Raw genomic sequence first — 24,312 nt, forward strand, 5'->3', positions numbered from 1 at the left:
AGTATGAAGTGTCCCTCCCTGTCTTTTTTAATGACTTTGGGTTGGAAGTCAATCTTATCAGATATTAGAATGGCTACTCCAGCTTGTTTCTTCATACCATTTGCTTGGAAAATTGTTTTCCAGCCTTTCATTCTGAGGTAGTGTCTATCTTTTTCTCTGAGATGAGTTTCCTGTAAGCAGCAAAATGTTGGGTCTTGTTTGTGTAGCCTATTTGTTAGTCTATGTCTTTTTATCGGGGAGTTGAGTCCATTGATATTAAGAGATATTAAGGAAAAGTAATTGTTGTTTCCTGTTATTTTTGTTGTTAAAGTTGGCATTCTGTTCTTGTGGCTGTCTTCTTTTAGGTTTGTTGAGGGATTACCTTCTTGTAGTTTCTAGGGCGTGGTTCCTGTCCTTGTATTGTTTTTTTTTCTGTTATTATCCTTTGAAGGGCTGGATTCGTGGAGAGATAATGTGTGAATTTGGTTTTGTCGTGGAATACTTTGGTTTCTCCATCTATGTTAATTGAGAGTTTGGCTGGGTATAGTAGCCTGGGCTGGAATTTGTGTTCTTTTAGTGTCTGTATAACATCCGTCCAGGATCTTCTGGCTTTCATAGTCTCTGGTGAAAAATCTGGTGTAATTCTGATAGGCTTGCCTTTATATGATACTTGGCCTTTTTCTCTTACTGCTTTTAGTATTCTATCTTTATTTAGAGCGTTTGTTGTTCTGATTATTATGTGTCGGGAGGTATTTCTGTTCTGGTCCAGTCTGTTTGGAGTTCTGTAGGCTTCTTGTATGTTCATGGGCATCTCTTTCTTTAGATTTGGGAAGTTTTCTTCTATAATTTTGTTGAAGATGTTTGCTGGTCCTTTGAGTTGAAAATCTTCATTCTCATCCATTCCTATTATCCGTAGGTTTGGTCTTCTCATTGTGTCCTGTATTTCTTGGATGTTTTGAGTTAGGATCTTTTTGCATTTTACATTTTCCTTGATTGTTGTGCCGATGTTCTCTATGGAATCTTCTGCACCTGAGATTCTCTCTTCCATCTCTTGTATTCTGTTGCTGATGCTGGTATCTATGGTTCCAGATTTCTTTCCTAGGGTTTCTATCTCCAGTGTTGCCTCATTTTGGGTTTTCTTTATTGTGTCTACTTCCCTTTTTAGGTCTAGTATGGTTTTGTTCATTTCCCTCATCTGTTTGGATGTGTTTTCCTGTTTTTCATTAAGGACTTCTACCTGTTTGATTAGGTTATCCTGTTTTTCTTTAAGGATTTGTAACTCTTTAGCAGTGTTCTCCTGCAATTCTTTAAGGGATTTTTGTGCTTCCTCTTTAATGTCTTCTACCTGTTTAGCAGTGTTCTCCTGTTTTTCTTTTTTTTTTAAAGATTTATTTATTTATTATTATAAGTGCACTGTAGCTGTCTTCAGACACTCCAGAAGAGGGCGCCACATCTCGTTACGGATGGTTGTGAGCCACCATGTGGTTGCTGGGATTTGAACTCTGGACCTTCGGAAGAGCAGTTGGGTGCTCTTACCCACTGAGCCATCTCACCAGCCCCCCTGTATTTCTTTAAGTGTGTTATTAAAGTCCTTCTTGAAGTCCTCTACCATCATCAGGAGATATGCTTTTAGATCCGTGTCTAGCTTTTCCGGTGTGTTGGGGTGCCCTGGACTGGGCGAAGTGGGAGTGCTGGGTTCTGATGATGGTGAGTGGTCTTGGTTTCTGTTAGTAAGATTATTACGTTTACCTTTCGCCATCTGGTAATCTCTGGGGTTAGTTGTTGTCGTTGTCACTGTTTAAAGATTGGAGCAGAAGCTGTGTTCCACTCACCAGCAGTCTCAAAATCCTGTGGCGGTGGTCGTGGGTAGCTGGCGGGTGTCAGCCGACCCTGCACTCTAGCTACACCGGTGCTGTTCCGGCCGGATGAGGCCTGTGGCCCTACTCAGGCCGGTTTCTGCTTCCCTAACTAATGCAGTCTCAGGTCCCGCGCGCAATTGGATTGGAGCAGAAGCTGTGTTCCACTCACCAGAAGTCTTAAGATCCTGTGGCGGGTGTTGTGGGTAGCTGGCGACTGTCAGCAGACCCTGCGCCCCAGCTGCCCCGGTGCTTTTCTGACCGGAAGAGGCTTGTGGCCCTATGTAGGCCGGATTTCTGCCTCCCCAACCAGAGCAGTCTCAGGTCCCGCGTGATTGGACTGGAGCAGAAGCTGTGTTCCACTCACCAGCAGTCTCAAAATCCTGTGGCGGTGGTTGTGGGTAGCTGGCGGGTGTCAGCCGACCCTGCGCTCTAGCTACCCCGGTGCTGTTCCGGCCGGATGAGGCCTGTGGCCCTCGCAACTCCATTTTTAATCTCACAAAACTTTATTGTGTTTTTATAAAGTGGATTGTCTCTTAGCAATTTTGCACTTTCAACATCAAACAGAAAGTGAGTTCTTCATGTTTTTGCAGCTTCTCACACAGTGCGTAGCATACAGCAAGCACTCAAACATAGCACACAGCAAGCACTCAAATTCAGTGAGTGAAAACAAACACTGCTTCATAAGCAACTGGGACAGAAACAAGATATGACCTGGCTAGCTCAGTGCACTACAGAGCTGTAACCCCTCCCTTACTAACACTGCCATCCTTAAACAGTTTCCTGTTGTGGTGCCCCCAACCATTGTTATTTTGTTGCTACTTCATAACTGCAATTTTGCTACTGTGGTGAATCATGATGAAAATATGATACTTGACCCCCAATAGGGTCGAGACCCACAGGTTGAGAATCTCTGCTATAGTGTGTATGTGTGTGTGTGTGGGGGGGGGGGGGCTTTGTTGATGTTGTTGTTCAGATAGAATCCTTACTCTTTCGGAACCACTGGCAGTATTAATGGTAATAAATTGGATCTCTCGACCTTGGTCCTTAAACCAGATGTTGCTTTATGGAAACAAGTATAACACTTTATAGTTCATAGTGGTCCATAATTAGTCTGTAGACCAGGTAGACAGACAGTACACAGAAGTTCAGAATAAAGAGTAGAAGAGATTGCTCCATCATTAAATCCTCTCACAAGTATGCACATGGTTAAATGCTGAACTAGGTGATCTCAGGTAGAAGACGAAGTGCTGTGGGAACCAGATAATTTTATAACTATAGTAATTATTTTATCTGATTTTTCTCAACTCTTGAGTTAATCAGTGCAAAGATCAAAGAGAAAACATGGAAAAGGGATGACATGATCTCTACAGGAAGCAGAGCCCAGCTTTGTCCGAACGTGCCAGTGCTGGGATGATAAGCCTGAGGTTCCTAGTGTATCATTACTTTAAAATATCAGTTTAAAAGATAGGCTAAACTGTCCAGCATGGTGACACACGCCTGCAATCCTAGCACTCGGAAGGCAGAGGCAGGTGGATCTCCGAGTCCCAGGCTAGCTTGGTCTACAATTTGAGTTCTAGGACAGCCACAGCTATGTTGAGAGACTTTGTCTCAAACAAAGTGTGTGTGTGTATGTGTGTGTGTGTGTGTGTATGCTTTCAATGACCAAATGACATGAAAGGAGCCAAAGCTGTATTTTAATATAAAAATGAAGTTTTTATTATTGATAGGAAAATGTAGAAATTGGTTTAGAATTTTAGATATCAAATATGATTTACATCAAATTTTATGTTTTGTGGCAGTTTGAGACTGCCACCAAAGAATTTCCTGATTATGTAAGAAACTCTTGATTATAAGTTTTCAAGTGTTCTGAAAAGACACTAATATAAAACTCTTTCCTATATCCACTTCTTGTGTTCAAACCTTTTCAAAAGGCCCAGGCTCAGTTTGCAGCTCACTGTGCTGTAGGTCACAGAAAGGAGAAAGATAACTTTTTGTTGGTGGTGGCTTCAATGTAAATCTCATGTACACACTTTGAAAACATTTTGAACTCTGGTTCTATAATCATTCACAGGAATGATACTTTTTTATAGTAACTAGTTGATTATTATGTATACACACATAGTTTTCTTTCTGCTGTTCCCATAATTTAGTTACTATGCTTCTTCCCCATACCTCTCCCACACACACTAAAAGCCAAGCAATGTAAGTCACATATCCTTATGAAACCCATTGTTTGGAAACCAACTTAGTAGTATCTTTAGATCAAATTTTACTTTAAAAGATTGTAAAAATACATATCTGGAGGGTATTTGCATGACATATTTAAGCAGAATAACATTCTTGGTTGTAGAAGTTATGGTGTATCAGTCATCTTTGTTTAAGGAGAATTGCATCGAAAGAGAACTCTGGAAATCAAGACAACTTGAAAGCATCCCCCTTTCCTCAGTCTCCTAAGCTGATATTATCTAGGTAGAGTGTCAGTAACAAATATTGAAATATCAACATTCAACTTTATATACAGAGCTATTGCCAAGTTCCATCTGAATACTGACCGCCATTATAGAATAATGTGAGAGTTTTCCCATGTGACGTAGGATCCTGGTCTACCTACATGCTACCCTTTATATTTACATTTTAATCTGTGTTTATCTGGACATTAGTCAATTCTGAGATGGTGGAATTGGTGACCTGGTCATACATGTGCAGAGCCTGGCCTCTGAGTTAATTAAATATGAGTTAATAATATATTGTAGGGGAATTATTGTCTTTATTACAGTTATTAGGTAGTTACTGAAATTATAGTTTGTAAGGAGCGCAAAGCCTGGCAAACTCAGGATTAAATCATGCATTTGAACCTTAGGCCAGCTTTACTAGAGAGACAGTCTGCTGCTAAAAGAGAAATTGTATGTCATTGAAATTAAATGCTTTTCTGGGGATGGAAGATTCCAGGTTTTAATGAAATTACTGAGTGTGGTGTAGTGAAATGATTAAAATCTGTATTCCGGGAATGTGGCAGGGAAAAAAATCAATAAGTGCTTGCTCGCACAGCTTTGCTGCTCAATGTGAATCCTAAGATTGAAATAAACTACTACAAAAATAATAATTAAAAACATATCAGCACATTAATTTATTTAGCATCAGTCTCCCGAGACATCATCTTCACTAATTTTTAGCATACATTACTATGTAATGAGCAGCCGTCTTTTCAGATGCCCCTATTAGACAGCAGCATCGCCGCCCTTCCCCCACGCTCCTGCCTCGCAATCATTGTACTTGCACTTATTATGTTACAAATGACCGAGGTAAGGCTGACATTCTCAGAGCATGCAAAAAGACCTAGTCTGCCAGCTTTTTTTTCCTTCCTAATGAAGCAGCTTTGTGAAATCTCCCCATGTGTTAATACTAATGAAGATCCTCCAGCACAATTAAAATCACAGCCAGTGGCTGAGGAGGAAACATAAAACAATAGCATCTTTTAAGATACATCTAGCCACATATGCACACATAAAATAATATCTGGGCAAATCATTCTCTGATAACTAAATCTTTACTTGGTCTTCATTATGAAAACTAAATTATCTAATTTGTAATTACACAAACTTCTAGAGTTTATTGTGTTCTTAAGGGGAAAAAGAACACCTTAATATATATATTTTTAAATTACCTTTCTTTCTTCATGGGTGATAACGTGCACCAAGGTTAAGGGTTTTTCTTTTTTAACTCGTTTTTAGGAGACTGCGGGTACACTGTTGGAGGGAATGGGGTGTTCTTTGCCTTTAGTTTAACTTGATTGGTTGAAGGGAATTGGGGAGTGGAAGGTTAAAAATTGAGACAGCCAGCTGACATTCTGGGGCTCTGATGGAGCACAGCGCGTTTAGTTGGTAATGGGCTATTGTATTGGTCTTTTAAAGTGTTTAGTTCTTACAGTTTAACTAGCTTTTTTTTTTTTCTAACTGAAACTAGAAAAAATGAGATTACGGCGTACAGGTTATACAAATAACTGTAAAAGAACTTAGTGTTTATTCATTTGAATATTATTGACTCACACCATGAACATCACAAGCATTTAAATTCGTCCATGGAAAAGCATTAGTAGTTTACCTTGAGATCGCCTTGCGCCCTGCTTTTTAAAGCCCTAGCACGCACAAATTCTTGGCATATTAATTTAACGTGCAGACTCCAACACAATTCCTAGTTTACAAACATAAAAGTTGGTGGAGATGGCTTATCTGTGTTCCCTAACAGTCCGTTTACGTTTTTTTTTTTTAAATTAAGTATTCAGTTCTGTCCCCCCCGCCCCCCGAAAAGCAAAACAAAACATGTAAGTTTCTTAACTTTTTCTTGGGACGAGGAGCGGTGCAAACTCAAAGATATAGTATTCTTGGAATGAAGAAGCAGCCCCCTCCCTTGGCTCCTTTTAGAGCTGATAGGTCATTTATTATTGGAACTGAAATGGTATAAACAATTCTCTCGCTCTTTTTTCCCCTTGTTAACAGCAACTTTCATTGTTAGAGAGAGGAGAGAGAGAGAAGCCTTGTTGGTTGACGTCACTTGGTTCATGAAGCCTTCGCCTAGAAGTGAAGCTGCTGAACAAACCTTGAGAAGAATCATCTCCTGCTTCAATCTGCTGCTGGATAGGAACTAATCAGAGAGCGAGCGGCGGAAGACGGGGACGGAGGGAGCCAGGGCTTTCGCGATCACGGATCTCACCTCCACTCCAACTCCCTAGACTTTCTGGCAGGAATTAGAAGAGAAATAAGGAGGCGGTGGGGATTCCGAAAAGCTTAACCCGCACCCGGGAAGGGCGAAAATCCCTTCCCCCGCAACTCAGTTCGAAAGTGAAGGTGAGTTTGAGAGCCGGGGTGCGGGGGTGCGGGCGAGGTGGGTTCCGGGCGGAGAGCGGCGGCTGCGGGCTGGAGCCCTCCCGAGGCGCCCGCCGCTGTTTACCCGCGCCGCCCGGTGTGGCTCTTTGTTGTGCGGCTGCGACGCAGCGGTGGCTCTGGGGTCCCGACTAGAGTCCCGGGCGGAGGGCGCGGGGCGCGGGGCCCTGGTACCGGGCGGGGTAGGGGGGTGCGGGCTCCGCGGAACGGAAACTTTGCTGGGAGTGCGAGTGCGGGCGCGGGCGGGCGGGCGAACGAGCGGCCGGGCGGGCCTCGTCCCTCCATTGTGCCCGCCGCCCTCGCCGCCGGCCTCGCGGCGTCCTCCAGCCCGGCCCGCGGCGGCGCCCCGCGGGGCAGCTCCCGAGGCGCCGGGCCCTGGCCGCCCCTGCCGCCGCCCGGGGCCCTCAGCCTCGCTCCCGCCGACCCCGCGCCAGGCCGCCGGGGCTCCGGAGCCGGGTGGGGGTGGGGCCGCGGCCCTGGGCGGCAGGTACGGGGCGGCTCGGCTCCGGGCGGGCTCCGGGTGTCCCGGGGCCGCGGCGGCCTGGCGGGCTGGGCTCCCGGTCCTCGGGCTCCGCGTCCTCCCTCCCCCGCGACGCCCCGCTCCCCTCCCCTAAAGTAGTTCCGCGAACCCCAGAATTGGGATCGGGAAAGGCTAGGAAGTGTGCCGGGACTCGGAGCCGGCCCCGCGGGGTGGGGGCTGGCTCCTCTTCCCTTCTCCTCAGTGTTTATCTTTTGTGTGTTGTTTCCTTGTGAAGCGAGAAGCAGCTGCAGTCCGTGGCCGAGTTGTTGAAATTTATCCCTTTGTGTATATTACAATATCCTCCATTTTTCCCCCTGCCCTCTAAACAACAAGCGTTTCGCCATCTTGGGCAATTTTTATTCCCAAGTCTGTCTGTCTCTTTTAATTTTTAAGGAAGGGAAAGGAGCCATAGAAATGCAAAAAGTGTGCCTGGATAAGGCTCAAAGTTAGGAACGGTTCAGGGGGCCATGTGACGTCATGTAAACTTTTATCAAGAAAATTTCCCCAAAGTGGTTTTTTGTTTTCCTCAAAATTTTCTCGTTTTTCGAAATCGTGTAACTTAGAGGCTAGTGATAAGTTGTGCACTTTTTTTTTTTTTTTGTATTTTGCATTCAGAACGGATCGCAAAACCCTCCATGTTTGCTAACAAGTGGAAGGTTATTTTTTAAAAAAATGATCGAAACTTTTTACTGTGTCACATAGTATCCACCTAGTTTTGTGCACGAGTTTTTTTTTTTTTTTTTTAAATTTTAAGTGTATTTGTAACAATATATTTCTTTTCTTGGGAGGTTCCACAGATCTAACAAATTGAGAATAGTTACTATTTATATATCCATCACTTGGGGTGTCTACCCCCCTTTTACAATTGTGTTCTCCTCTTTCGTGTTATTTACATTTTAAAAGAATTACACAGACTATCAGAATATTCAGATTCTTGATACTTTTACATCTTTGTAGTGAATATTAAAGTCAAAAGGTTGGTAAAAAATGTAGTATATAAATTTAGTACATAAAAGGCAGAATTAGCTTTAATAGATAATTTACAGTCTTTTGATGTAAACTTTATTAACCATCATAAAAATAATGATAAAAACTACAATTTAAATTTGTTTGTCAAAAATAGTTTTTCACCTTACCAAAAAAAAAAAAGGTTGAGCTGGTCACATGACCCTACTTAATGCTACACTCACCGAGGAGTATATAAATAGGCACAGTAAATTGAATGGACAAGCGTAACTTTGTCTCCAGTCGTCATTTGCAGTCAGCATAGTTACATCTCTTCTAACAGGGACCTGAAACTGCTTGTATTTAATTTGCATTCCCTTTGTCTTCTGGGTTGGGGAAAAAACATTGACTACAATGAACTTACAAAAAGAAGCTAATAGAAAAATTCTAACTACATTAAGGAGATTGTCTAATATTTGAAAACTTCCATTGTAAGTGGTATGTTTGAAGTGTCTGTGGGATATTCTATGCTGCTTTCTGCTATTTACTCAGAAATGTGCTCTGTGTAAAATGCTACATAGAAATCGTAACTGAATTGAGTGTCTGCTGTTTAGTGAACTGTAGGTAGGTGAAAAATGTTTAAATAGTTAAAAGCACATAGAACAGATGGCTCTAAATTATACATGCAACAAAGGACTAGAAGATTTGGCAGATTATAAATGGAAGCAACAGAGGATAAGCAGGTTAAGAAAATGGTAGTTAAGTCCGTTGCTGTCTCACACCTATTGTAAACACTGCTGCACAATCAATAATTTAGATGACACCACGGCATTTGTGTGTCTCAGTAGAAAAGGAAGATTTTACAAATATTTGCAGCAAATGCTGAATGTATATTTAAGCAACCGTGACAAAGAGTTTTATTTTTTTAGGAAATCAGGTTGTGTGCTTTTAAAATAGGAAGTTATTTATCAGAACTTAGTATGTTCATGTAATGGTTTTCAGAAAAATAGAACTAGACAGGTATTGTAAAATCTAGATAGTGCTATCTGAAATGTTGTTGGTTAAACTAATACACTGACTCGGGTAAGCTTGTACATTCACTCTTTATGCTAGTGAAAATGGGGTCTTAGCTGCTCAGTCCTGGCAAATGCATGGGTTACAATACTGTCAGCCTCATTTACTAAATAGTGTGTGAAGTGAAAGAATATATTTTAGTTTTCATATTTGAGTTTTGTACATAACACTATGATTTGACTTGATGAATGTGGTTTACTATTTATTTATAAATGTAAATATTCTGTGTGATTCTGGTCTCTCTGGAAGAATCAGAGTGTCTTTAGCTTTTTCAAAAGAATAGACTACCTTAAAAAGTATTGGACTTAGCTGAAATTTGCTTTTAGTGTATCTAAGCCACTCATTTAAAATGCACACAAGCTGTAAGGAAAGCTAGGAATTCTGACCGTGTTGCCCTCTCTCTCATTTCTTTGTTTGCATGTTTATTATAGAGTTGCAGTGTAAAGGAGCAGATGTTTTGCCAAACATCCTGATGTGTTGCTTGTTCTTGTGGGAGTGCATAGCTGCTCCTTCTGATGCATCAACTTGACAGCTGGTTGATTTCATGGAGCTGCTAAGAAGCCATTAGTGGTGTCATTGAATTGAAACAGAACAGTCACTCCCAGCTTGAACTGCAATTGTTAATGTCTTTGTTGCTACTTTTGTATTACTATACAAGATGTGGGATACCACCTTTGCTCAGAAGTTCAAGGTTTCTTCTGTCTTATCTCCTTGAGTAGGTGGAAGGTAGCACATTAGACCTTGATAACACATAGGTGTAAAGATTTCATAGAAGAAAAGGCTTTGAAATTGTAGTTTCAGAGTGACTGAACTAGTCTTTCTTAGAAAACTACCAAAAAAAAAAAAAAAAAGAAAAAAAAAAAAAAAGAAACATGGCTCAGTGCAAGCAAAGTCATAAAGTGGAATTGACCCCTGTAAGAAATTATGTAATCAGGGTTCAGTGATTGTTTAATATACTTAATTTCCTGAGGGATTAATCAAATTGTCTAGTAAGTATTTTAGGAGGTTTTTTAATTACAGAAAATTAAATATTTTGAGTAATAAAGTCTTAAAATATCGTGGTTTATTTAATAAATATTGGCTCATTTGGCTTAATGTTTCTTTAAACTTTTACTGTGGGAAGTGATCAGAAAGGAAATCATTGTTGGAGAGTAGACCATTCTGCTAACGAGAATTTTCTAACGAGGCCAAAATTCATAAGACTTTAAAAATTCATAAAACCCTGTTCCAAATTTTCCTCCTAGTAGCTGTTCAGTGATTTTCTTAAACTAAAGCCATGCGTTCGTTGTAGTAAGGGCGTTCATTGCATCTGTTGTGTTTGTTTTGAGAGGCAGGGTCTGACTGCAGCTTCTTGCTGACCTGTCCAGGGTCTTCCCTGGGCTTCCTGAGGGGTGGCATCCCAGGCTTGTGCCACTTCTACCTGTGGCTTCCAGCTCGCCTGGGACTTAGTATTCCAGCTGTATCATTTTCCTGAGCTTTGTACTTTTTCTGTTTTGTTGGTAGGAGTAGAAATAAGAAGGAGCAAAGGGTAAGAATAAAGGCTACTAGTCTCACTAGACAGAGGTGCGCTGTAAGAAAACTGGAGGGAAAGAAAACAGCTGATGGTGGTGCCAGAATGCAGTGTGTTTTATTATTTTTGAGACCCTTTTTAATACCAATATTTATTAATTTTTCTCAAAGTTTTAGATCTTTTTTTTTTTTTTGGTTTTTCGAGACAGGGTTTCTCTGTGTAGCCCTGGCTGTCCTGGCACTCACTTTGTAGACCAGGCTGGCCTCGAACTCAGAAATCCGCCTGCCTCTGCCTCCCGAGTGCTGGGATTAAAGGCATGCGCCACCACGCCCGGCTAAAGTTTTAGATCTTAAAGTAAAATAAAATTTAAGAACTCTTCAAAGAGTATAACATACTTTAAAACATATATACATAAAATGTAAAATTGATTATTAGAAGGTAAAATTTGTTGAAATAATTCCTATTAAAAAGACTTCCAGCCGGGCGTGGTGGCGCACGCCTTTAGTCCCAGCCAGCACTCGGGAGGCAGAGGCAGGCGGATTTCTGAGTTCGAGGCCAGCCTGGTCTACAGAGTGAGTTCCAGGACAGCCAGGGCTATACAGAGAAACCCTGTCTCGAAAAACAAAAAAAACAAAACAAAACAAAACAAAACAAAAAAAAACAAACAAACAAAAAAGACTTCCTGTAGAAAAGGAAAAAAAAAAAAAAAAAGACTCCCTATAAAGTGGCAGGGCACGCTTTTAATGCCAGCCCTCTGGATCTCTGAGTTTGAGGCCAGCATGATCTACAGAGTGAGTTCCAGGATAGCCAGGGATACAGAGAGAAACTTTGTCTCAAATAAAACAACAGAAAATGACTTCCTGTATAATATGAGCAAATTTTCAACTTGTATGACACACCTCTGAGTGATTCTGGGATTATTTCCTGAAATCATAAGTTTATGATCATAAGTCTTTTAGGGAAGTCATGCATTACTGTCACTAAAGTTAGAGGTTATCTTGAGGCAGTACAACACCCTAGTCTTTGTATTGTAGCCATAAAGTTCCTTAAAATGCAAATCATGCTGCTGAATTAAACTGTATGAATCTCATTGTAAAAGAAGATTCATTTGTATTATTTCTAATTATGTGGGGGGGGGGGGTGGGATGGGGTTGGGAGTAGGATTGTGTGCAGGTGTGTGCAGGTCCCCCACCCCCAGAGACCAGAGGAATCAGATTTCTCTTTTGAGCCACCCAGTATTGGTTCTAGGACTAAACACAGGCCCCTCGAGTTACTGAGACATCTCTCTGGCCCTGTGTCTAGCGTCTGAAGAACTGTATTTACTTAACAGATATCTGTGTCAGGCCAGATAGTCACACAAACCAAATTATGGTGAACTGAGTTGCTTATTAAGAATTATTTAAAGATGCATGAAGGTTTAGCTCAGTGTCTGAGGAGGTATTGTAGTTCCAGCAGGCACTCTGCTCATTCAGAAGATTCCAGCATGATATTGGTAAGGGAGGACAATGCTGGGCAAGTCTGTATGAGTTTAAACTTGAATTTGCATGTGTGTCTGTTGCTTGTGTTACTTAGAAACTATGGCTGGCGGGACTTGATAGTGCACACCTCTAATCCCAGGACATGGGGGACCAAAGAGGGCAGATCTCTGGATTTGAGGTCAGCTCCTTCCAGGACAGTCTGAAAGCCAGGGCTACACAAAGAAACCCTGTCTCAAAACACCCAAAAGCAAAACAAAAGCAAAATAATACATGGATAATAAAAATATTAATTTCATTTGCAAAAACATAGAGAGTTGTAAAATATTCGGAACATCTGCTGGAAGTAGGAAAATTAAATGGATTTATATGACTTTTAAATCTGTCTCGAGTTTTGTTTGATTTGTGACAACTAAAGAGTTTGAGCTATAAAATACATAACAGTTAAACTTAAAACTTGCTATTCATTATAAAATTTTAATGTCAGTTAAGCATCTAGTTTTTCATAGATGTTTATGAGGTGAAATAGTTTTATCTCACATATTTGTTTTTATTATATATTTTTGAAAATGAAGTTGTTTAGAAATACTTCTTATATAAGGCTTTGCATGTAATTTGGCCTTGGAATAATGTTCATTTAAAGAAAAATTGCTGAGCACTGAGGATAATAACAAAGGTAATACATAGATGTGAAACCTTACTCATTTTGTTTGTATAGGTTTATAATGTCAGAAAGATGTGCATATGATTTGAAGATAGTTTCTGCCTTGCTACTTCACTTCTGTGTCTACGTAATTGTGTGGGTTTTTTCTTTTTCTTTTTTTCTTTTTCTTTTTTTTTTTTTTCCACTTTCTGTTTTCTCCTCTTAACACTTTCCTACAAACATGCACTCATTAATCAAAGACCGTGCACTCCTGCTGAGGGCAGAGAGGTTCATCAAATTGGCAGTCAGCTTGGTGTGAAGAAGACTGTACTGGCGCTCTTAACTCACTGGGACATAAATAAATCTAAGGTCTTTGTATGCAAACCCTGGAGGTTAATACTGTATAATTCAATGTCCTGTCTTTGTTTTTATGATTGATGTTTTTAAATGTTTCAAGCTTAGTGCAGTCTTCTTGTAGATCAGGCCTGCCTGTCTGATTGGCTGTGCTGAGGAAGCATTAGGTTGTCAGAAGGACTTTTGAGTATGCTGCAGAGATTTTGATTTTTTTTTTTTTTTTACCCTGCAAGATCATTGTCATATTGCGTGAGCTGTTATAGGAATGTACAATGATTGACATTCCCTGCTGTGATAATGGACCTAGTGCATGAAATGCCAATAGTTTGGTCCTGTTTGTTCGGCAGCTTACTGCTATTTGTATCCTTAACAGAGCTAACATGGAGAACAAGCAGAACTACTGGGATTTCTCGGTAGACATAGTGCTGGGACTGGGCTTTAGCATGAATTGGTTGCATATTCATAATTTAAGAACAGCTGGTTGCAGCAAGCACACAGCCATTTGCAAGCTATTATAAAGCATTCCTCCCACCCAGAGGCCGTGCGAGGTGGGTTTTTTTTTTTTTTATTGATCTACCTGCATTTAAAATCTAGTCACCGCTGCCCCAGAAGCTCTTCATTTTAGCTGTGTTTGCAACACACAACAGCTTCCATTTTAAATAATCTCTTTAAGTTGAATTCTGAATAAAACGAAGGACCTTAGAACGGAACAAGTACAAATGGTTGTAACGTATCTGCAAAATATTTAATTTTGTCTAAAATCCAGCCAGCTGCCTAAAGAAACCTAAATTATACAACTATTAAAATATTGGATAATAAGATTTTATAATTTTGTTCAAGATAAAAAACCAAGTTGATTTTACTTAAGAATTCTAATGTTTACTAATAGTTTAACTAATAGTTACAAATAGTTTGAGACACAATAGATTATCAATTACTTTGTAAAATACTGTCTTCTTATGGAGAAAGGAGGTAGTACTCTTAGCTCATAGGTAGTGTGAAAACAAGATGAGAGGCAGCTGACTGGCCTTTAACTGGGTTAGAATAATGTGAAGGCTATACAGCTACTCTAGTTGCTGGAAGGACTAGTGAGCAGTCCTACACGTTTAAAAGGTACCTGTTACCACAGCTCTCCTAACCTCCTGTACGTGGCTGTCACTTGTAACTCTAAGTAGAGAAAAGGGAACAACCTGAGCACCCCAAGCTTCCAGTCAGAGTGGGAGGAACCCGTGGTAAATGCTGGTTTGTTTATCTTTTTAGGGGCGACAAGGAGGAGTGCATTGCTTTGTATGTGTTAAGATAAATGCATACCCGAGGGATGTGTGATGATGCAGTTATCCTGAGCTATCCACATGACATGGTAGTGTCTTCACACTTGTGCTTGCATGCAGAATGCTGGAGTAGGTCTCACACTTCAAGGCTGAGAAACAGCACTAACGGTGTGTTTTACTCTTTCTTGGCTTCACAAATGATTGGATATGTTGGTAATATAGCAGAATACGTGGCCAGGTTTAATCTACCTGGCAGTAGGTTGTTCTTTTTTTTTCTAAATAATAAATTCAAAAGTTATTAAAGGGCACTGCGTTGCATTTCAGCTATGAGTTACAAACTTTAGGTAGTTAAACTGCCATTATTGAAATTAGTCATTTTGTGAACTATTCTGTGTCCTTTCTTTCCCTTTGGACAATTGTGCTTTCAGATATTTCTCTGATCCATAGAGTCTCATCAGTGAATAAGCAGAGGAAAGAAAAGGATTTTGTTGTTGTTTTGTTTTGCCCTGGGGTTGCTCCCAGGGCTGTGGGTGTCATGAAGGCTGTAAGCCTGGCTTTCTTCCTGAGATTCCCTCAGATTTCCCGGAGCTTTTCACTGAGATGTAGGTTTGGAATTTTGCCTTCCAGTTCTCATCACACAGGTGATTGTGAGGATCGAAGAGGAAGGGTTAGATACATCAGTAAAACATAAAATTCAGCATTCTTTTGAAAAAAAAAAATGAATGGACTCAGCATCAGCCACGAGAGAAGTTTTAAGTACTTATTGTTCTAGTAACACTAGAGGAAAGACAGAACAACTTTAACTCTCCAAGTTTGTATTTGAGCGCTCTGTCTAAGCATGCATTTGGAAAGCTATGGAGAGAAGTATCCTGGGAGTTGAGAACAGAAGCTGTGGAGATGTCTAAGGGAGTAAAGTGCTTGCGTTGCAAGCTTGGCCATCCCATGTAAGAAGCATGATAGAGTGGGCATGTAATCCCAGGATTCCTACAGAAAGACTGGAGATGGAGACTAGAGAATCTCTCAGAAGATAGAGTACACAGCACAATGACAGAAACAAGAGACCCTGCCTCAAAACAGGGTGGAAGAAGGGAACCAACTCCTTCCTCCATGTTGCCTTCTGACCTCCACACACGTGCCTGCATGACTGTGATACATACGTGACCACATTCAAACACACAATACATCATGTTCTTTGGCTTTTGAAGACAGGGTTTCTCTGTGTAGCCCTGGCTATCCTGGAACTCACTTTATAGACCAGGCTGGCCACAAACACAGAGATCGAACTGCCTCTGCCTCCACAGCACTGGGATTAAAGACTCGAGTCACCCCATCCAGTTTACACACCACAAGTCTTTGAAAGATCAGAATAGGGGAGAGATGGCTTCTGGTTGGAATAATTTTTAAAGTTCGGGTAGCACTGAATTGGTCAAGAAAAGTGACCGAATAGCGGATACTTTGAGTAGTGGTCAGAAAAGGACCCAACAAAAGGATGGCTGTAGGAGCCAAGTCTTGTTAAGCAGACCCATCAAAGCTCTCCCACTGGGAAAACGTGGCGTAGTTTTGCAACTTACTTTGAGATTATCTCGACTTAAACCTTTTGCACCAGAAAGATGATATCATGGGAATGTTCCCTTCTTCCTCTGCTTTCAGAGTTGACTGGCTTTCTCTGAATAAAGTGGGTTAATGAGTCGAGCTATTCAGGATCTGCGTGACTGTGCAGGGCACGCTAAACGCCATGAGCAGGAGCAAGCAGCCTTTTCTCTCAGAGGTGTTTTGGTCTTTTTATGATTAACCGAGTTCCTCCCTTTTTTCCTTCTCCTCTGCTTTTGTCAATTTTTTTTCTTTCTAATCTACTGCGCGTATCTGCAATGAATAGCGAGCATAGTGAGGGACAGAGGAGACCCAGGGCGCTTTCCTCCCATGGCTGGTGACAGGCTGACATTCCAAGGGAATTTGATGGCACTAACTTGAGAAGTGTTTCTCTTTCTTTTAGGCAGACTAGCAGAGCAGCCAATCAGAGCTACCCATAAGGACAGAAGGCAGCAAGCAAAACACAATCCTCACTTTCAGTGGCACCAGCACAGTTTCAATAAAACCAGAAACCCCATTAGATAGAGAACACGAGGGTCAGCGGATGGCTCAGTGGCTAAAGGTTCCTGTCACCAAGCTTGATGACCTGAGTGACTCCTTTAAGTTGTCCTTTGACCTCTTATCCATGTACATATATACATACATACAAAATAAGACAAGTAACAAGCAATACAAACGTAAGAAATAGCATTGAAGATGGAAAGAGTAATCAACTATTCCGACACAAAGGCACCAAAGCCGCATGCATGCTCTTCATCAGTTGGTCAAGGAGGAGGGCACGGGGACAGCTCTCATCATTTCTGGTCCTTTCAAAAAGCCTCTCTATAGCCTTTGCCAAACCACAGAACTGCAGGAGTGCGAGGGAGCACTGCAGGTGTTTTCACGCTAGGTGTGAAACGGGAAGGTAGGGAAAAGGCCAGCTAGAATGGGACTAGGATTTCACATTTAGTTTTTTTGGTAGTCCAGGCTGGTCTTGTACTTGGCTCTCTCCTCCCTCAGCCTCATGACTATAGAGATTTACTTTCTTCAAATCAAGTGTCCATTGACTCCAGTGCCTTGATTTGCGATTTTTCATACCTTTGTGAAATAGTTTTTCAACTTACAAATTTTCAGGTTTTTAAGTTTGTGTATTTGAGTATATGCACGCATGTGCTACAAGTGGAGGTCAGAGGATGGCTACAAGTGTCATCTCTTGATCCTCACCCATCCTGGAGATAGGAGCGCTGGGTCAGTGCCGCATACATAGGGCTAGCCTGCACCAGGCTTCCAGGGGTTCCTCTGTCCCTGCCTGTCAACTGGCCATAGAGCATGGGGACCACAGAGAATTCGGTGAGTGAGGAAGAAGAAAGTTTGGAATATAAAGCACCTTGAAAAAGAATAAACATATTAGCCAGGCTGTGGTGGTCTCCATGCCTTTATTCCCAGGACTCAGGAGGTGGAGGCAGCCTGATCTACAGAGCAAGTTCCAGGACAGCCAGGGCTACATGGAGAAACCCTATCATGAAAATCCCTCACCCCACCAAAACAAACAAAACAAAACAAAACCACACTAAAAAGGCTACTGCAGTCATGATGCTGGATACTCAGATTTAATCCCAATACCCTTAGTGACTCTACTGAGGAAATGCCCATTTCAGACATGTGTGTAACTGACAGCTGGGAAGTATACCTATGAGAAAGATGTATATCAGGATTAACAAGCTTGTTTTCACTTAGTTTTTATTAATGTTAATTCTATAAAGCATGCACATTTCCTGATAGCTTCTCACAGTTCTATGACACACCTTGCTATCTGGCCTTCTGTGTTCATCCACCCTTCCCACTGGCTTTCCCCCTTCTATTGCCATGCCTTATTTATTTGTTTGTTTGTTTGTTCATTTATTTTTAAAGGCAGGTTCCCCTGTGTAGCCCTGGCTGTTCTGGAACTTGCTCTGTAGGCCAGGCTGGCCTTGAATTCCAAGATCCGATTATCTCTACCTCCCCAGTGCTGGGATTTACCCCACCTCTGCCTGACGTCTAACAGTTAGTTTTATCTTTTCGAAGAGTCAGATTTGGGTATGTCTCCTTTCTGGTTTGGGGCTGCTGATGTCTGCGCCACCATGCCCAGCCCACTTTCTTGCCTTAAGGAGTGCCAGGAAGTCACTGTGTAGCTCGTAGTGCCCTCGGAGTCTCAGCCCTCCTCCCGGCTCTGCCTTCTGCCTGCTGGGATTACAGGTGTGTGCCATTCCCAGTAGTGCTTTGCACTATGGCGTGCTTTGCATCTAGATTCCGCATATGAGTTAGACTGGGTTTACTTTATTTGACGTAGTGCAGTCTCAGTTCTAGCCACTTTCCTGTAAGTGACACGACTCTGTTCTTTATAACTCAAGAACGCATCATTTCACTTATACACCACATATCCTTCATTCACTCAGCTGATTGGTACATATAGCCTGACTGTGCAGATACTGAGAGATCAAGCGATGGCTCTTCGATGCTGGCACTGAGTCTGTGAGTGTACTTGGCAGTGGCATGGGTGGCTCCCGTGGTGTGCTTTCTGTTAGGTTTTTGAGGAACCTCTGTGGTAATTTCCATAATGACTAGTGATTTACATGTCTACCAACCGTGTGTAGAAGTCCCTTCCTGCAGCTTGCAGCCTTTGTTTCTGTTTGCTTGGTGGAAGGCATTCTGACCAGGATGAGCTAGAATCTCACTCCAGGTCTGTTTGCATTTCTTTCATGGCTAAATATGTTGACCACTTCGTCATATATTCTTTATGTTCAGAGTTAATGTGGCTATTTGGAACCTTCTGTGCTTCTGTGTAGATATTATGACCTCTTCCTATTTTTATGAGAGATGTCATTATGTTTTGATGGGAAGTGCATTATTTCTGTAGATCACTTTTGACAGTATGGCAGTTTTGCAGTATTAATTCTCTTGCCCATGATTATCTTAGGCCTTTTCATCCTGCAGTGACTTCTTCATTTTCTCTCAGTGTCCTAGAATTTTCATGTGTCTTTTATCTGCCTGATTATATTCATTCTTAGGTTTTTAAGGCTTCTGTAAATAGGATGGCTTTCCTGGTTTCTTTCTCAGCATGCTCAGCATTGGCATATAGCAAAGGCATTGAGTTTTGTGTGTTGACTTTGGATTCTTTAACTTTGCTGAAAGTAGTAACTGAAAGTCCAGAGTTTTCTGGTGGAGTCTTCAGAGACTTTTTCAGTGTGGAACACTTGACAGGCAATTGGGGATAACTTGATTCCATCCTTTCTTATTTGTATTATCATCTCTGCCTCTTCCTTTTGCTTTATTGTTCTGTCTAAAAATGTAGACCTATGCTGACTAAAACTGGTAATGGTAGACCTCTTCTCTTGTTTTGAATTAAGAACTTTAATTTTTTTTTCTTCATTTAGTATAATGCTAGTTATAGGTCTGGGATATATGGCTTTTATGATATTGACATTTGATATTTCTGCTCCTATATCTTTCAGGGATTTTTTTTTTAATCATTAAAAGCTGTGGAAGTGAACTGGGTAGTAGTGGTCCATGCTTTTAATCCCAGCACTTGGGAGTCTGTAGAGGCAGGCAGATCCCGAGTTCGAGGACAGCTGCTCTGCAGAGCCCTTCCTGGACAGCCAGGGCTACACAGAGAATCCTGTGCGGTTGGAGGATGGCCCTGAAATCACTTTTTTCTGTATTTAGAAGATGATTGTATGAATTTTTTTGCCCTGGCTCTGTTTATGTGTCTAATATGTTTATGATTTGTATATGTTGAAGCAGCCTTATGTCCCTTGAATAAAATCACTTTTTTTTTCTTTAAATTTTGGCTTTCATTTACTGGTAGATGCGCATGGCATGTGTGTGTCGCAGGTGTCCATTCTCTCCTGCCACCACGTGGGTTCCAGAGATTGAATTTAGGCCACCAGGCTTCACAGCAAATGTCTTTACCTGAAAATTTTCATCTGACCGTCTCTGTCTCTTTTTGATGAGTTTGCTGATAGTCCTTTGAGTAGATGATAACAGTAACATTTTCTTGTGCGGTGCTGTTTTCCTTAAACCTGATTCCCTGTAAGGTTTTAGAGACTTGATGTTGGGATGACTCAGTGGGTGAGAGCACTGTGGCCTGGCTCTGTTCCCAGCACCCGCATGGCGGCTCACAGCTGCCTGGAACTCCAGTTCCAGGGCCTCTGATGCAGTCTTCTGTCCTTTGCAGGAGTGTGCATGTGGTGCATATATACACTAAAGAATTCTTATAAAACTTGAAAAATCTTTACGATGTCCTTATAACATTTTATACAATTTAAAAATCCTTATAAAATTCAGAAATGCATTTTTAAATTTTGGTTTTTAGAGCCATGTTTTCTCTGTGTGTCCTTGTTGTCCTCTCCCCCTCCCCCTGTGTCATCTTTTTTTTCTTTTCCTTTTTCTTTTTTTAAACGAAAATTGATTTTAAAATAGTTAATTTAACTTTAAAAAACTACCTCACATGTGTGGTTCTGTGTAAGGCATTGACCACGTAAGTGAGGATGGCTCTGTAGGTTCTCTGTAGTGTGGGCTCCATGCTTCTGCCTTCAGTAGCTTTTGTATCTATGAGTAGTGGTGGTCACACTCAGTCCACATGTCAGACATTGAGAGCAAACTTTTCTCTTAGTCATGGTAAAAGTCGGGCTTCATGATTTCATCTTAGACTCAAAACTGTCTTTACTATTCCAATTTTATAAATTGTTCTTATTTTATCAACATTTGTTGTGTATAAGTGTGTATGCTGCATACATGTGAGTGTGAGCATGTGTGTACTACATACACTGTATGTGTGGAGGCCAGAGAACAACTTTGGGAAGTCGAATCTCTCCTACCACTTCAACCGTGGGATTCAGGTCAGCGTGCCTGTGGTTCTTCCCACTGAACTACCCGGCCAGGCTCAGTGCTGCACTCCTGAAGAAACAGTTTGCTTGGTGCTGTAATCTGATGTCGACTCTAGCTTCTTGTGAACAGTTTTTTGTGGATCCTATTGCTTCAACCCAGCTTTATTGGTTTTTTTTTTTTTTCTATGTATATCCCAGAAATATCATTTCTTAGTAGTGAACCTCGGATACATAAGGCGTTAGGAGAGCAATGGCCAGCCAGGTCAGTCAATAAACGTACTTGCTGTGGAGGCACGAGGTTTTGAGTTCAAATCCTCTGAGCCTACATAAAAAGTCAAGCATGGTCATACTGCACCTTGTAACACTCGTGCTGTGGCTGGATGGAGACAGGAGAGGGACCCCCAGGTTCAGAACCCTGACTCCATGAGTACAGTGAAGCTTGGTAGAGAAGTCCCATGCTCGGACCTGGCCTCCATGTGAGTACATGGCACGCACACACATGAGCACACACATAAATGGCATATACATACATGAGCATGCACATACACGGCATGCATACATAAGAGCCTGCGCACACGTGGCATGCACACGCATGGCATGCGCACATGTGGCAGTTACAACCATATACATACAATAAATAAATAACAAATAGATAGTAATGGAAAATCTAAACCTACATTTATAAAGTTTTGGTTTTAGAGTTTGTATTATGTAAACCTAAGCATATTCTAAGCATAAGTAAGATCTACCTGGCTTTGCCTCCTGAGTACTGGGATTAAAGGCATGAGTCACCATGACCAGCTTTTAAAACAATTTTAACTTAGAAATGTTCAAAATGACCTCTTATTTATAAAAGTATAATGTTCAGGTACAGCACAGTATTGATATCCTTGCTTAATTTTTTTCAAAAATAATAAATAGTAAAATAAATATGCCTGAAGTTTGCTTTATTTTAAGCAAAGACTAGTAAGTTATATTTTTGCTAGCAAGTTTGTATGTGGAATTGGCTGATCTGATGTTTCTAGTAAGCACATACCAAACACAACAGAGCAAGCAAAACTGTTGGGTTAGGAAATGAAGTATGTGCTGGGGTCTCCCTAAGCCCTCACTCACGCGAAGTATGTGCTTCCCCGCCAGCGGGTCCTCAGCCCACAGGAAATCATATCTTTTAAGGCTTCGGTAGTAGTACTTTTTAGTTTTGAGATTTCTTTGACTCCCCTCTTACTGTGTTAGTTAAAAAATTCCAATCATAATATCACTGTTAAGGTATCAATCATTAATAAGTTGATAATCAAATATAGTGGGCTCTTGATAGCTCAAAACCATCTGTACCTCCAGTTCTGTGGGCACCAGGTGTGCACATGGTGCACTGATACACATTCAGGGAAAATCCTCATACACAGAAAGTTAAAATCTTGCAAATAGAAAAACAAATGCTATTCCAAGTTCAAGGCCAACTAACAAGTAGATATTGTTTTAAAAGAGATGCAGTTTTAAAAATGAGTTTTATTGAAAAAGATGAAAGTCTACAATTAGAAAAACAGGAAGGCAGGCAGGCAGAAGTGGAGGGGGGAAGGGGTTCCAGTTCCGAGTATGAAATCTGACTGACTCATCTTTAACATTGTGAGTTAGAATAGCAAGAGTGACTTCTGTCAAAAACATGCTTCCAGGAGATACAGAAACAAATGTTTATTTAAGCCAATAATGTTCTGTTTGTTGAGTACTTTGAGAGTCTCATGTAGCATAGTCTGGACTTGAATCTTATTTTTTTCTTTTGCTTCTAGAATCTTATTGTTTTAAAGTTAGTTCTGTATCTGTAGTCAATACCTGGTTGATCTCTTTTTGTTTGTTTGTTTTGAAACAGATTCTCACTTTGTAGGTCTGTCTTTTCTGGAACTTCCTGTAGACTAGGCTGGCCTTGAACAACAGAGATCCACCTGCCTCTGCCTGTCAAGTGCTGGGATTAAAGGCGTGCGTCACTGTGCCCTGATGATTGAACTTTCATAACCAAGCCCTATTTTAGTGAAAAAAAAAAAAATTCAGTCTCATGGGTGTAGAAAACAGGGACATGCACAGGACTGGGCCTGTGCTTGGCTTTCTACAGTTAGGAACTCTTTTTTTTTTTTTTTTTTAATATTTATTTTGTGTATATAAGTACATTGTAGCTGTCTTCAGACACACCAGAAGAGTGCATCTGATCACTTTACAAGATGGTTGTGAGCCACCATGTGGTTGCTGGGAATTGAACTCAGGACCTCTGGAAGAACAATCAGTGTTCCTAGCCCACAGTTAGGAATTCATAACCCAAGTTTCATCCTTACTTAATGTCTGTGGATGTCTCCAGTTTGATAAGGGCCAGGGAGGAATGGCAATCAGTGAGGGATGTGGACGGGCTCTCCTCCCTGGCCTCTGCCTCCCATGGTTCTCTTCGTCTTGGCTAGTGACAACTTTCTCTCTTGTTGGCAACAAGGAAACCTCATGGTGGGTCAGCAAGACCCCTTAAGGCACTTTGCTACCATGGACCACTGGTAGTCAGAGTTTGGATCCTGGGACCCACGTGGTGGAAGCAGAGAACTGAATCTACAGACTGCCTCTGACCTCCACAAGGTCACTGTGGATGCTTGCTCACCTTCCCCAAATGAGGACGTGAAATATATTATTTCTCTTTAAAAAGGAAACATGCGGGACGTGCTGGCACACACCTTTAACAGCAACACTTAGGAGGCAGAGGAAGGTGGGCTCTGTGAGTTCAAGGTCAGCCTTGTCTACAGAGTGAATTTGGGGTCTGTTTGTTACACATGGAAACCCTGTCTTGAAAAACAACAAACAACAACAAAATAGAAGGAAAAAAAATGTAAGGGTTGACTCAACTCCCACCCCCATATTTTATTCCTTTTTGTATATCGTAACTATTTTCATATTCTACTTGAATCACATCAACAAATTATGTTGGGTGACCTTACAAAGTGTATTCACATTCTGACCCTTGATCATTACCTGCCACTTCCTAGCTAAGTTGTGTTATAGTCCTCCTCAGCAGTTCCGGATGGGGGCTCATGTAACCCCTCCCCCCCTTTTTTTTTAAGACAGGCTGAGAGATCCTTGTAAAACTTGCTGTTTTCCTGCCTCGGCCTCCTTTGTGCTAGGGTGACAAGCAAGTGTCACCTTCACATGATTTCCTAATGTGTCTCCTGGTGACCCTGCTGTGGAGACTAACCATGGCTTGTGTGTCAGGTTTCAGACACACTTTCCTCTACATTTGCATTCAATATTCTTTTGTTGCTTTCAAACTCTTGTTCCCATATAGCTTTCACTAAGCCTCCCCCTTTAACACCCTAATGAGAATTTCAGACTCTCAATTTTGCATG

General features: G+C 41.3%; 1 protein-coding gene across 21 annotated transcripts in view; it reads left to right on the forward strand.

Moving 5' to 3' along the window:
• Baz2b (bromodomain adjacent to zinc finger domain 2B) overlaps positions 1-24,312 on the forward strand; it is a 390,581-nt gene that overhangs the window by 159,444 nt on the left and 206,825 nt on the right. For all 21 annotated transcript variants that reach the window (XM_085834857.1, XM_085834859.1, XM_085834860.1 and 18 more), the window contains one exon: positions 6,335-6,682. The gene's annotated coding sequence lies outside the window, so the exon portion shown is untranslated. The remainder of the gene's footprint in view (positions 1-6,334; positions 6,683-24,312) is intronic.

This window comes from Mus caroli, unplaced genomic scaffold (genome assembly GCF_978045245.1).
Source record: "Mus caroli unplaced genomic scaffold, Mus_caroli_1 scaffold_2, whole genome shotgun sequence".
Lineage (NCBI taxonomy): Eukaryota > Metazoa > Chordata > Mammalia > Rodentia > Muridae > Mus > Mus caroli.